Raw genomic sequence first — 14,701 nt, forward strand, 5'->3', positions numbered from 1 at the left:
TAGTATTCTAGATAAGATTCGGCTTTATTTTCAATATAAACTACTTCAACTTTCCTACTACTTTATATACAATCACTTTAACGCTTCTTAAAGGTTCTTACATATTTTTTATTGAACGATTTATTGAAACCTTCAAACTATATGTTTGTTTCGGCATTTGCTTCTTTATTCCATTTTTTCTAACAACAAATTCCAAAATGACCTATTGGAGAAGGAATACTAAGCTAACCTGAACAATTTAAGGCAGTTAATAAACCCATGCTGAGTGTCCCAGCAAAAATTCGAACATATAATTTTTGTGTGTATATATTTCCTAAAATGAATTAATAATTTTTTTAAATAAAAACCTATGTCATATTTTGTTACCCATTATTTTTTGCATTCAAGTTTGATCTATCGGTGAACCAAAACGCATGCATAAGAAATTATATATAATTTCATACTTTCGTTCGTTTTTTACCTTTATGTAGAATATCTGGGAAGTATAAAACTTTCCAAAAAATGAGCTGTAAGTTCTACATATATATTAGAATATCAGTCGGAAAACGCTTTTGATTCCTCAACACTCTATGGGGATGTGTAGAGGAGGTAATTACAGTACCAACTTTATAACAATTGAATTACATACACAATGCTTTAACATGTTAGTTTCTGCACTTTAATCAACATTTTTTAGACTTTTATTTGATTGATTTTTCTTCAACAGGAGTTTACTCCATAAGAGACAATAGGCTCCGAACTTAAGTGATTGATTTTTAAGCACTTACTGCATGATTGTTTGTCCCCTTCTGTTAATTCTACAATTAAAAAAAAGCTTTGAAGACCTATATGACACGATTTTGGATTTGAAAAGCTCTATGTGTTTGAAAGTTTCTTTCGCATGTTGTACTCTAATATATATTACTGAAGATATATCATCTTTTGAATAACATTCCCAGTTTTATACTTTTTAAAATACCTTAAATTTATCATCTACAATTTGGGTCTCTAATTTGTGATCGATTCATTAATCAAGTCAAATTTTTTTCATCCTATCAAATTTCACTATATTACAGTTTGACCTGAATAATATCTTGTCCAGTTGAATAATCCGAAAAATTATTTTTTAATTTTATCATCATAAACATTAAGTTTTGACACTGCGTATAATCGTGATTGAAGGTAATACATCTGTTATTCTTTTTATTTCGAAGTATATTGATAATCCTATATTTTCCATAGTACGACGTAATATTCCCCAAATGCGTTCAAATTCCAATAAATTACTTGCTTTACTGAGATATATCCATAATAATGTCAAGCACACAAATATTTCATTTTGGTCATAAAGTCTTAAAAACTTCTCCTTGATGCACTTATTTTAAACCTTTATACATTTTGACTGAGATAATGAAATATTACGACCTTTAAGGGCTTGTTTTTGTCTGTAATTATTAAATTAAAGGAGTATCCATTTCATGGTACCGATTTAACTGCACTTGTACTCAGAAAAATATGCTCTTCCCACATACTAGTTAAATCGAACTGATTAATTTTTTAGAGAAATTTGAGCTCATGAGAACCAACATGTGATGTGGTAAAACCAACATGATGTATAGAGTAAGAATTGTTTGACCTAAGATTTAGTTAAAATCTGGTTAAATCAACCAAATTATTTTTCTAAGTGTACAGTCACGTTATTATCATATGTTTGAAATAAAATTAAAGATGAGAACATTAAAGTTTTGTGGTTTCTACAGGTCGTTGCTAGAAGTCACATAACATATCCTATTTGGCTTTGTTGTATGACAAATTTCTTGGATGTGTAGCTTTAAATATATCATTCTATAGATATATTCTTAATCTTTATATGAATTTGTCACTAAAATCAAATGATTTGTTACCATTGAACCTTTTATTATTTTATACTGGGGCTACGCAAAGGTTCATATTTAATTGGACAGTTCCCAAACTCTCGTTTGAACTTCTTGATAAATATCTATCAAGTTATGCGTAACTATTGTTAACTATGTGCCGACAAGTCATCGAAAATTACTGTAAATTAATACAGTACTGTGAACTTTCTGGAAAAAAACATTTGAGTTATGTATATGTAGCTACATATGGGTCAGAAACATAGACAATCACGAAGGCCGACGAAGAAGCTTTAAAAATTTTTGAAAGAAAAATAGTTGACTAAATCCGCGTGCCAATCCAAATTGATGCAGAACCTTTTTAATTTTCAATTGAAGAACTAATAAAAAACGAAAACATAGTCAGATACATTAAGTCACGAAGACTACAATGGACTGCTCATGTAGTATGAATGGGTCCGGGGAGAAAGCCAACCAGCATATACAACGCAAAGGCGACCGCAACCAGGCACAAAGATAGACCAAGAACAACATGGGATGGGAACGTGTATGATGATGCAAATACGATTGAAGTACTGAACTGGATGAGAGTAGCAGAAGATTGGGAGAGATAGAGGCAGATCATGAGAGAGGCCAAGGTTCATACTGGACTGTAGTGCCATATAAGAAAAAATAAAAAGAAACAGAAGATGTCACATCTAATTACTAGACTTGAACAATATACTAAAACAAAAATTTGTTCATAAACACAATAACAAGTACGTTTTATTTACCACAAAATCACAAAATAGATAACCAAGTGTATAAGCATAATCTTACAATAATAAATTCTATCTAAAACTTTACAGCTATTACTGAGAAACTTAAAGTTTTCGAAAAATTATTTCCTTATACAAATAACAAATTTTATAATTGAGTGCCATCACGAACAACGCTTTATCGTACAGAAAATATTACTCATAAAACATGCAGAGCCATCAAGGACTCAGTTGTTGCTTTTGCATACAAAAAATAGATTTTTTATTGCCCGTCTATGTGTGTATGTCAAATATAAAATAAAGCAATAAAACTGATATTTCATACTTAAATCGGAAATTTATCAGTGGCAACAGCTTATCTGCTTCAATCGAAAACTACTGCAACTATGAAAATGCTTAAAAATAGCGCTTAGCAACAGTTCGTATGTAGCGTAAGGATTGCATGTGAGGACTGTAAGGATTGTAAGGATAAGCAATAAAATGATGATAGATAAAATTAATTGAATATTAGAGAATTCACTGAAGTGCAGTCAAATAGAATATTACGCTAGCGTTATAAATTTTATATGCACTAGATTGATTGTATATATGTACAAGCAGTTGTAGTGGGATGAAGTATAGATGACTATGTTTAAAGTAGTTTAATAATAGCACATAAATAGAAATAAAAGAAAAAAATTATAACAAAAAAGCATTTGTTTGAAAATAACATGAGATAACAAGAGTGATTATTTTTAACCAGCTGGAAACTATGTTTTCTGTGCAGCTTATTGTAATATATCTAAGCGTTATAGAGAAATAATAGATATCCTTGCTCCAAATAATCATAAATTCCACTGAAATACTGTGCTCATATAAAGGAAACAAGTGATTACAGTTTTTCATATATGTTTTCTTTTTTTTTTTTTGCTATGTTTATTTCATTTTAAGTAGCAGTTGAATGAAAGTATTAAAACTATGCAAGCAGCTAATCTCGAAACAATTTGTGAATTTAGGCCAAGACTTATAGTATTTCAATTTTGCATAAAGCAAAGGTGTATACTACAGCATGGCAACTTGTCCTAATGGCAACCTAAAATTGTTGGCAAAATGAAAGTAAAACCTTTGTGTGAAAGCAAAACACTTAGAAGGATGTTAACAGAGGTCAAAAGTAACATACGACAAAAATGTTGAAAAAGTGAAAGTGAAAAGAAACAGATTTGTAGTCAAAAATTTTTAAGTAGCTGGTTAACTTAGCATAAAGGCCTTTAACACTTGACCCAAAAACAGCACAAAATCCTTACACAATTTGCTAATAGATCATTTGTTTCACTAAGTATTCACCCTCAGTTGAGTGCGTTTAGCCCAATGTAAATTTACTCAATGCCCATTGTATTAACGTAAGTGACACTGTGACACTGCAATTACTTAACCTTAAGCGTAATTAACTTTGAAAAAAGCACTGCATATTTAAGTGATTTTTACATATAAATATTTTCATGTACTAAAACTTTTAATTGAGTTTATATTAGTTTCATAATGACGCAAGCAACAATGTACCACAGGCATATCAAACCTAACCGCTGACCTCTCACATACCAAAATCAGCAAACGTATGGAGGGGAGAAAAGTTGCTCACCAAACTTGACATTTTACAAAAATTTATTAAATTCGCATACCACACCCCTCACACTCCTTCACACTCTATCCCAATCCACATTTTAGCGGGTCTTACATTCGACCCGCATTGTCGCATGCTGTTGCTAACAAAAGATGGCAACAAAATTATAAAAATAACTTTGGTTACCAAATTTGCTTTTTGCCTTCTTTAAATATTGCACAGTTAATCGTTTTTAATTAATTTGGCTTACCAGAAAATTTCTGAAAAGTGCGTGTGGAGGTATCTCTCAGTCCTGGCAGACGTACGTCTGTGTGCGTACAGGCATACGGTACTGTTGGGCTTGAGGCTTGGGTTTGTCTATTTCCATACCGGTATTGGATTTCTCAAAATTTATGGCAGTAGGCAAACTGAAGTCGGTTGTAGGAAAAGTTTTTTGAATGACAGCATTAAAAATAAAATTGTCCCAAAGTGACACGACTTCTGTGTATCCAAGCACACAAATTCTACAGTAAAATTGAATCGATTTTGTATTTTTAGTCAATTTTATTAAGAAAATTGTGTTCCCAAATACTTTCTAGCACGTGTTGCATTTTGGCAAATATTTAATTTCATTTGGCATTTGTTTCTAGGATAATAAAGCCTGCATTCTGGATTAATAATTCATTTTTGCTTTGGTTATGGCTTTTGGTTTCTAAATAAAGTTTTCATATTATTTCATTTTACGTATTGAGTTCCTCAAAGTATGTAAAGGAGTTGATGCATTTTGTTCATAAAAAGTTTTAAAATAAAGTAATCATCCATTATTAACCATACTTAAGACTTTGAGTGGATTAATGGAAGGTTGAAATGCTTCTTGAAAATTAAAAAATATTTTACAAAATACTTTTAGAAGTGTTTTTGATATGACAGAACGTATTAGTAAAATGAAAGAACTCTATAAAGATATAGAACAAACTAAAGGTACAAAATTACTTTTAAAAGTGTTTAATATAAGAGAGCACATTAGTAGAGTTTTAAAAGAGTTTTACAAAAGTATACACAAGCACTACAAGTCAGCTAATCTTTATTTAACGTAGATTATGACATAGTATCACTTCACCACTGTCAAGTCAATATGCAGTAATTAGCTTAACACTGCTCACAGATCTTATTACTTACTCATTTATATCCATATTGATATCATTAGTACAAATTTAGTAAATCTGTCAATTAGTTTGTTTACAGCAGCTGTTAATGTGAGACTATCTCAAGTGCATTTAGCTATTTTTACTATGGAAAATTCTTGTTGTACGCAAGTTTTTTGACCAAACACGACACCACTGTCATCGCTCAGGCACCATATTCGTCAGATCTGGATCCGTGTGACTTTTTCATGTTCCCGAAACTCAAAGTGCCCCTTCGTGGTAAGCGGTTTGTGTCGATTGAATCGGTAAAAGAGAATTCGCTGAAGGAACTAAAAGCCATACCTTCACGGGCCTACGAAAAGTGTATGGAAGATTGGGTTATGCGTTGGCATATGTATATCGCTTCAGAAGAGCATATATCGAAGGAGATAAAATAAATTTGGAATAAAATTTAAATTTGTATATTTTATTTACAAAATCCGAGTACTTTTTGAGCAGAAGGTATTCTCTAGATCAGATCATAGACAGTAAAACCTTTATTTCAAATAAGAACTAAATCAGTTCTTTGCCAGTGAAAAACAAAAGTAATATGCGCGTAAAATTAAGCTACGATCAGAATGATAATAAAAGATATTGCAACAGAATGGACAATATATGATTTAACAAAATATTTATTCCATATAAAAAAATTAGCTTTCATTTATATGAACACCTAAATTACTTCTCGAACAATCTAATAATATATAAGCGCACCGACAAATAATACTGTTAGATAACATAGTGTAAAACATAAATTATGTTAATTTGATATTATCCTAAATATGACATAAATATGTCCTGCATATATATAGAAGCATAGAAAGTAAAATTAATTAAGTATAATACTTTTGTATTATATTTAAAAATTGCAACAAAATATATATATTTCTTAAATAATACTTGATGGTTATATTGACCATAAGTTTCACAAGAATGTGCTTGACCTCTCATAAAAGTCTCTTCATTCCAGTTTTATATAAACGTTGGCTTTCTATGGAAAGATTCTCCTATCTTCGGCCAAGAAAATAAAGCCATTCTCAGCTTATACTAAGGATATTTAGAAGTTAAAGCAGTTTTACTTACAAATATATTTACAAAAAGGCAAGTAAGTAAAGTTGATTGAATAGTGTACTATAGTTTATCCGTAGATAGCATTATTTCAATATTTGTCAAGCTAATGTATGTATATGAAACTATCATAAAAAAATTAGAAAAAAATTGATGTAAATAATATAGTATTTTATTACTATTTCTATATTTAAATTGATTTAACGTCAATTATGACGAAGGATTACAGAAACTATTGTTTTTAATATTGTTTTATTGTTTTTAGACAGTAGATAATTGCAACAACAAAATTTTATTATTTTTAATTCATTAAATTATTGGCTGGAGACACAGTTGTTTCGAATGTTGCCAATTACTCATCACCAGTGATCTATTGTCTAATGTTAGTTTATTGTAAGTCTATTGTAAGTTTTTCTTGTATTTAATACAAGAATTTTATTTTTCTTGTATTGTAATTTATTTGAAAAAAAATTTTTTTTGAGTCTACAAGTCCTAAGAGTTAACCTTGTAATTTTATTAAATTTTGCACTTGTCTTATATTTATTATACATAAAATACCCACAAAATCTACTTCCTCTTCAAAATAACTTCTGAATTTCTTCAGTGTATCTTGCATAATCAAAATGTTAAGTTAAGTGTCACGTATGGAAACACTTATGAATATATTATTATTCTATATTTGTTATGTAAAATCGGATGTCCTACTTAAAATGTAACCCTTTTTTGAGAGTAAAATTTATGCACAAATATTTTCACTGCTGAACTTTTCGCAATTCTGTGTAATTAAATTATATACAAAAGGTTAAGCTCTGCGCCCTTCAACTAATAAAGCATGGATACGAGTATATGCTCGAGTTGAACTATTTTTATCTCACCGCTTTTGCCGGTTTTAAAAATGTCAATAGCAACTATCCTTACCACACATACAGGCCCACACCAGCCACTACCACAAAATAAACTTAGTCCTTTCACTTAATGAACACAATTCAGTTATGTGTATCGAAGACCTTGCAGCCAACTTAGAGTTCGTTGGCATTTCCTGCTCCTGGCTGCACACAATGGATGCTGCAGTGTGAATTGCAGTTTTGCAGTTCCCCCAGCTGCAAATGTCTTCTTCATGCAGTCGTGTGCATAGAGTACACTTTCTCAATCACTAGCGGAATACGATGAGAGTACAATGAGTGTTGGTATTAAAGTGCAATGTACGCAAACTAGGTTAACATATTGAATCTGTTTGCCCCTCATTCTTTCTATTCACTTACTGTCACATTTTATATGAGAGTTTTATGACGTCATAAAAATACCGCAATATAATGCCACATTAACGGAAATTTCATTTGGTATTTGGTGTAAAATCGGCACAAGGGCATTTCATGTGAAATTTTCGGTCCTGTTTTATTTGATGTTTTATTTTTGTAATAATATTTTTTTAATGTTTATTTTATTATGAACGCTTGCGCTTCATTTGCTAGTTTACCATAAATTATGCTTTATTTATATTCAAAAATGGATATTTACTTGAAGACTCTCAAATTTCCACATACTCCCATGTGCTATTTTTTGGATTTATGCTTTTATGCATTTAATATTCCGTTTTGTATGTCGGAATCCTTTTAAGTGTCACTCAAAATAATTCTTTTAAATATTTTATTTTTGGCTATTATTAACTAAAACACAAAGGACTATGGGAAAGTACAAAGGACTAAGGAAAAACACAAAGGAAATGAATCTATAATTTTTTTTTTTAATATTTGTTTGAATAATAAAAAGTTCAGAGTGTTTTAGTTGATGGGAAATAGTATATCGTATTTTATATAAAAATATTTATTGTTTTTTTAAGATTTACCAATAAATGTAATGGGGTGTTCGATGATAAAACTGGATTCAATCCAGATTTGCTCTCGATCTGTCAAATTTTGTTGCCTAGTCTAACATTTTTGGAGTAATTAAGCCTTTTGGAAAAAGTATTAGTAGACATTAATACTTTTGATGAATACATATATCGAATATATACCTTATGATCAAAAAAGAACTTATTCGTTCTTTTTTTGAATTCCCGCGCTTATCCAATCGGTAAATATTTTTTATTTTCACGCTGGGAACGCTATTATACACATTCTTTCAAAGTTTAATGCATATCGTACGATAAGTTTTTATTTAGCGTCTATACAAAGAAGTCGTGGCCAAAGAAATGATTTCCAACGCAGATAGTGACCCCACATTCATCGAACGCATCATAACTGGTGATGAGACGTCGGTCTATGAATTTGACATGCCCACCAAACAACAAACGACCGAATGGTGCTTCAAAGATGAGCCGAATCCAAAAAGAGAACGCCAAAGTCGGTTATGCTGACTGTTTTCTTCGACATTCGTGATGTGGTACACTATGAATTCCTTCCAGACGGTCATACGGTCAATAAGGAGTATTATTTGGACGTTTTGCATCGTTTGCGTGAGGCCATCTGCAAATAGGAAAACTCATGTTTTTTGCACCACAATAACGCACCGGTTCACACAGCGTTGGTTGTGTCGCAGTTTTTGGCCAAAAACTCCACCAGTATTATCAACCAAGCACCGTAGCACCGGTTACTTTCCTCTTACCCTATTTTTAACTTCGCAAAATGCTACTTGAAAGAATAAAAATAGATATGACTTTTTTTATGAGACTGTAAAAACCTTTTAAAAAAATGAAAACTTCATCTAAATATCTGAATTAAGAATATACATCTATCAAGTGAAATAGTTTACAATATACTAATGAACTGATGAAACTTTGATTCCTTTGAGACTTACTCATATACTATACTTTTCATAACAAATTGTTTTTCCATATTCCTTGGCGGTGTTTTGTAATTTACAATTCCTCAGCGAAAAAAAACAAGTTCACACGCGCTTAAAGTCAAGCATTTACTAACAGTTACGAGTAAAATAATTGCAAATAATAATTATATATTATTTATAGCTTCATATGATTTACATAAATTTAAATAATTTACTAAAAGATAATTAATTAATTAAACATATGTATATAAATATAATATAGATATCAAATAGTTGATTATACTGACAAGTAAAGGGCACATTTCTCTGAAAATAAAATAATCAATGAACTCCAAATAACTCATTAAGCATATATCATAATGTTTTAAGATATAATCTAATTATTAGTCCATTAAACAATTTTTATATTGATAACTGAAATATCTGCGTACTCAAATGACTTTAAAAATTAAGTTGATTCTCCAATTCGTTTCATAATTATTTTTTCCTTATTTTTTTTATACTCAGTATGATGTTGTTGTACTATCGGATAACCAAACTACAATTTATAACATCAATTTCACCATCCACCAATTACTAGAACAAAACTAAGGATCTTAAGCCAACAACATATTGTCTCTCTGACGTGAGTACCCAGTGATCGAAACATAAAGGAAAACCAAATTGCCGATGCATTGATGAAAAAAGGATCTGCCATGCAACATACTCTTGCATAAATGATGCTCAGACCAATTAATGTTGTTAAACGTGTCTCTAACACCAACTATATCCAATTAACGATTTGTCCACAGAAAAATCTTCCATCATGTAAGATTAGTAAGACATTACGGCCGAGTTACATTCCAGAATAAACATTTTCTACCACAGAGCTTTGCTTCAATCACGCACAATTCTGTTATAGTATCTTAATCGCCTTCAAATGAATGCAATGGTTACGATAACTAAGAGCTAAGTACGAAATTAATAAGACCCAGTATTCATATCCGAATGGCAATTTAAATTTTTAATCCATAAAATAAAATAAAAAAATTATTTTAATGAAGAGAAGAAGTATGAAACAACGAATATCAGTGTTTAGTGTCGTAAATTACATATTATTTTAAAATAACTTACATTTAAGGAATATAGTTTTTATGGTTCAAATAAGCATTCTTATTTGCTCAGAAGTGTAACTTTTTAAAAATTTTTAATACATTAGACACATGTTTAAAGGTAAATTTAACAAAGCCCATCAGAATAAAATGAAAGTACTGAAGTGTTATGCTTAGTTGGGCAAAAGCTAAAACATTTTATGAAACAGTGGCTTAGAAGAATTATTCTTAAAAGGGATATTTCAAATTATATTTTCTTGTTTTTTTGAATTTTATAATACTCATACATGCTTTTATCATTAAGATGAGATATATTATCGATTTATTGTTTTTTACCCTTTTAAAGCAATAAATAAATTTAGTAATGAATTCTGATATAAGAGGATTCCAAAATAAAGGTTCTATATATCCGTTTTACTTCCATCTCTATTTCGCTAATATTTCCAGGCAACGTCATTTTGTTTTTATCACCTCTTCCCATATCAAGAATATTCCAAATCCCGTGATAGAAAATTTCTGTTACCAGTAGTTTCTAATCACTTAAATATGGTATTTTTGTTATATTCATAATATTAAAAAATAATAAATAAGAAAACCGATTTATTCAATATGAGTTCTTCTAAGTCTTCCTTTTATCAATCATAAAATTACACATTATCTTTAATTCACTATAGTTTTGATTGTCAATACTACAGATTTTGAGTTGGAATTCTGAGTCATATTTTGATTAAGTCTTTATCTGTTTAGTTTGAAACTAAGTTATTATTATAGTTCAGTGTGAAATATAAAACGTAATGTTAAATGTAGTTTGCAGTATTTTCTAACTGTTAGCAGATGGTAGACTGGATGTAGTACATGTTCACAGGACCTTTATTTTGGTGTGACAAGGACGAATCTTGATTTTAGACTACTTCGACTGGATTGTTGCAATATAAAATTTGAGTGGCTTATTTATTATATATTAGAGTTATTTTACCTGCTAACACTGAATAATTTCAGGTTCGAATCGCTTGCAGTGTCACATAATTATAAAACATAAATCTACTTAGGCTTTGTTATAGTTTTATAGAGACAAACCGTATTTCCAAACGGGTTTAGAATTTTTGAGCTATTGTGACTATTGTGCACATTAACAGAATATTAAATATAATATTTTTGACTAGTAACGATTAAGAATTTCAGTATTAGAACTACATACAGTTTCCCATAGTTGTATGCCACATATCGACATAGGCTTTTGGTTTTGAAAAGTGGAATCTTGTTTTCCAAACTGATTTGGAATTTGTTAAATCCAACCACTAGTGTATTTATTGCAGTATTAAATTATTTACCAATCTTCTATTTAGACCCATACCAGAATATTTTACCAAACTACTTTGAAAAATTGTAGAATGGTAGATTAAAACCTCGCGACAATCTCTCCTCTTTAATACAAAAATTACTTGCATTGATTTTTATTCCTTTAAATCAGAGTGAGCTCAGATTGTAGTTGATAAGATACTTCCAAACTTTTTAATATAGATGCAAATATTGTTGCGTTAACATTTGTTGTCAATATACTCATGTCAGTTATAAACAAGCATGCAGTAGCTCAATTCGGATTCAGAACGGGGCACGGAATTCCTGAATAATACCACTGAAGAAGCATGAACTAAAGTAATTATATAATAAAAATTTTTTTTGTCGATTGTGACCAAGAAAAACTATTTATAAGTTAGAAGGATTCGAACAGTAATGAAAAAACAACCAAAAATTTTATTGAAAATTTTATAAAAATTTATTTTTAATATAAGTTATAATTTAACGTCAGTTATGACGGAAGTGAGTATTATATTTAATAGAAGCTAGCATATTCGATGATGGGTATTTGGCAATACCCGAAACTGCTGTATGGTCCGCCAAAAATTAAATTAATTAAAATAATATAAAAGAATTTTTATTGTTGTAGTCACTACTTTTTAAAACCTTTCTATAAAAATGATTTGTTTAAATAAATTTCAATAAATTAATTAAAAATTTTTGGTTGTTGTTTCTTCATTACTATTCGCACCCTTCTTCGAACCTATAAGGAACTGTATTTTGTTTAAGTAAAAATGCCTACGACACTGTTTTTTAAATAATAAGAAAACTTTTAGCAGGTATTATAGCGCAAATTTTTGGCACATGTTCCTTTAAAGTTCTACATGTGTGCTGCCAACCCTACTTACTCGGGAAGAAATATGCAGAAACGTTAAAAATTTGTAAAACTTTGAAGGGAAAGTGAAATATATTTTTAACTGTAAATCAAAAAATATTTTAGTAACAAATGCTTTGTTTAGTGCTCCACTGAGGATTGAAATAAAAATTTTGTTATAATAAGTTTGCAAAATATTTTGACAAATTACAATTCGATGTAAATACATAGGAGCCGCTGAAATGGGCAATGAAATATGCTGTGATGATGTGAATTGCAATAGCAACACGTGTGCTCTTCATTCCAACTTCTTCCTGTATCTGAATTTCTGCCATAGACACCGGTATATTAAAAATGCTTTTGAGGAAGACAAGTTGAACACATCAAAGAAGATACTTGATATGATTAATAAATATGATTTATTTTGTAAATATTTTTGTTATTCATACAAGTCAACAAATGTTTGCTTCTTAATTTGCATACTCAATTAGTAGTAGGTGTTTATGTATAAAATTATTATGAACAATTAGCACTCAAAGACTAATAAGTTCATAAATGTGATCGGTCTATTTCATCTTTTGTAGCAAATAAAAAATTAATATTTTATTGAACTTTAACCTTTTTCTTTGCCATATGCGAAGATATGTGGTTACCAAGCAATCAAAACAAAACAAGCCCTGCCGACCATATGTAGGGCTTCAGTGACGTTTCCATTAACACCAGCAAACATTTGATGCCAATGAATGCCATTTGAGCTATTTTTAGGTAATTCCAAGTATTATTACGCTCAATGGACACCAATAACACCAATATTCATTTGCGTATGCACTTCTGTTCCAAGGTGTGTCTACACCCTGATTTCACGATTTCACCCAATATATGCATGCAAGTATCCTTAAGAAGCAATGGGCACATGGCCGAGTGTCTTCCAAGCTGAAATCCACGCAATCAACTTATGCGTAAGATCCAATTTAATCAAAAAACCTTCTGGCTCGAAAATTGTTATTTACTCTGACAGCCAGGCTGCTCTTAAAGCTCTTTCTTCTTGGACTTTCAAATCAAAACAGGTCCTTGAGTATTACGATCTTCTGCAATCACTTGCAGCTCGGAATAAGGTAAACCTTTACTGGGTTCCGGGCCACAGAGGAGTTTTGGGAAATGAAAAAGCTGATGAGCTAGCCAGAACTGCATCAAAAACTGCTTTTATAGGCCCTCAACCCTTTTGTGAAATAAACAGATTATCAAGAAAATGGAAAATCATATGCGGCTGGAGTACTGGGTAAACTTTCCAGGACTCAGACAAAGCAAAGCACTGATAACACCTTACTCCTACAAAAACATTCTTAAATTCTCAAAATGTAATTTAAGGATGATAACGGGTTTCATTACAGGTCATTATGGTCTGAAATATCACCTTCATAAACTACAATTATCTGCTAACTCGGAATGCAGATTATGCCTCGAAGATGAGGAAACAACCATGCACATTCTGTGTGACTGTCCAGCTTTAATAACGCACAGAAGAAACCTGTTTCATAAGGAATTTCTGTCACCAGAACAGATTAAGAACTCTTCTCTAGATTTAGTTCTAGACTTTATTCACAAAGCTTTAAGGGGCTTTGTTTAATCAATAGTGAAACTGGTACAATAGGTCTCTTCTGGCCGCAGTACCGGCTGTTGGGCAATTTTCACGAATACCTTTTATTATTATTATTATCCTTAAGTTTCTTACAGAGGTAAGTGGGCGTATATGTTTATTGTTATTATTTTATTATTCTTATGTGTATCGTGTATGTTTCTTAATATTTTAATGTACATTTGCTGGCAACTCAGATGTGTAAAGAAATTAGGTTTAATGTTTGCTTTGAGTTCAGATTTTTAGTCACTTCATAAAAAATTTCTTCCAGTGACGTCATTTACAATATCAATGGCGATTGTTATTATTTGCCTTTAACTGCATCATATAATATTACAAGTAAATATTGAATATTATATCCAATGAACCATTTAAACGTAATATAATAATCGTTATGAGTTTATTCACACTTCATTCTCATATTTGTTAAAATGAACTCGATTTATTTTCATTAATTTCATTTCTTCTTAATATCTTATTTTCAATATAATTTTGCTTATAAAAATGTAATAATAATAATTTTTAAGAAATATTAAAGTAAAGTAGCTAAACTTTTTTGGTTAAAGGTGGCACAA

This window comes from Teleopsis dalmanni, chromosome 1, assembly GCF_002237135.1.
Source record: "Teleopsis dalmanni isolate 2A chromosome 1, ASM223713v2, whole genome shotgun sequence".
NCBI lineage: Eukaryota > Metazoa > Arthropoda > Insecta > Diptera > Diopsidae > Teleopsis > Teleopsis dalmanni.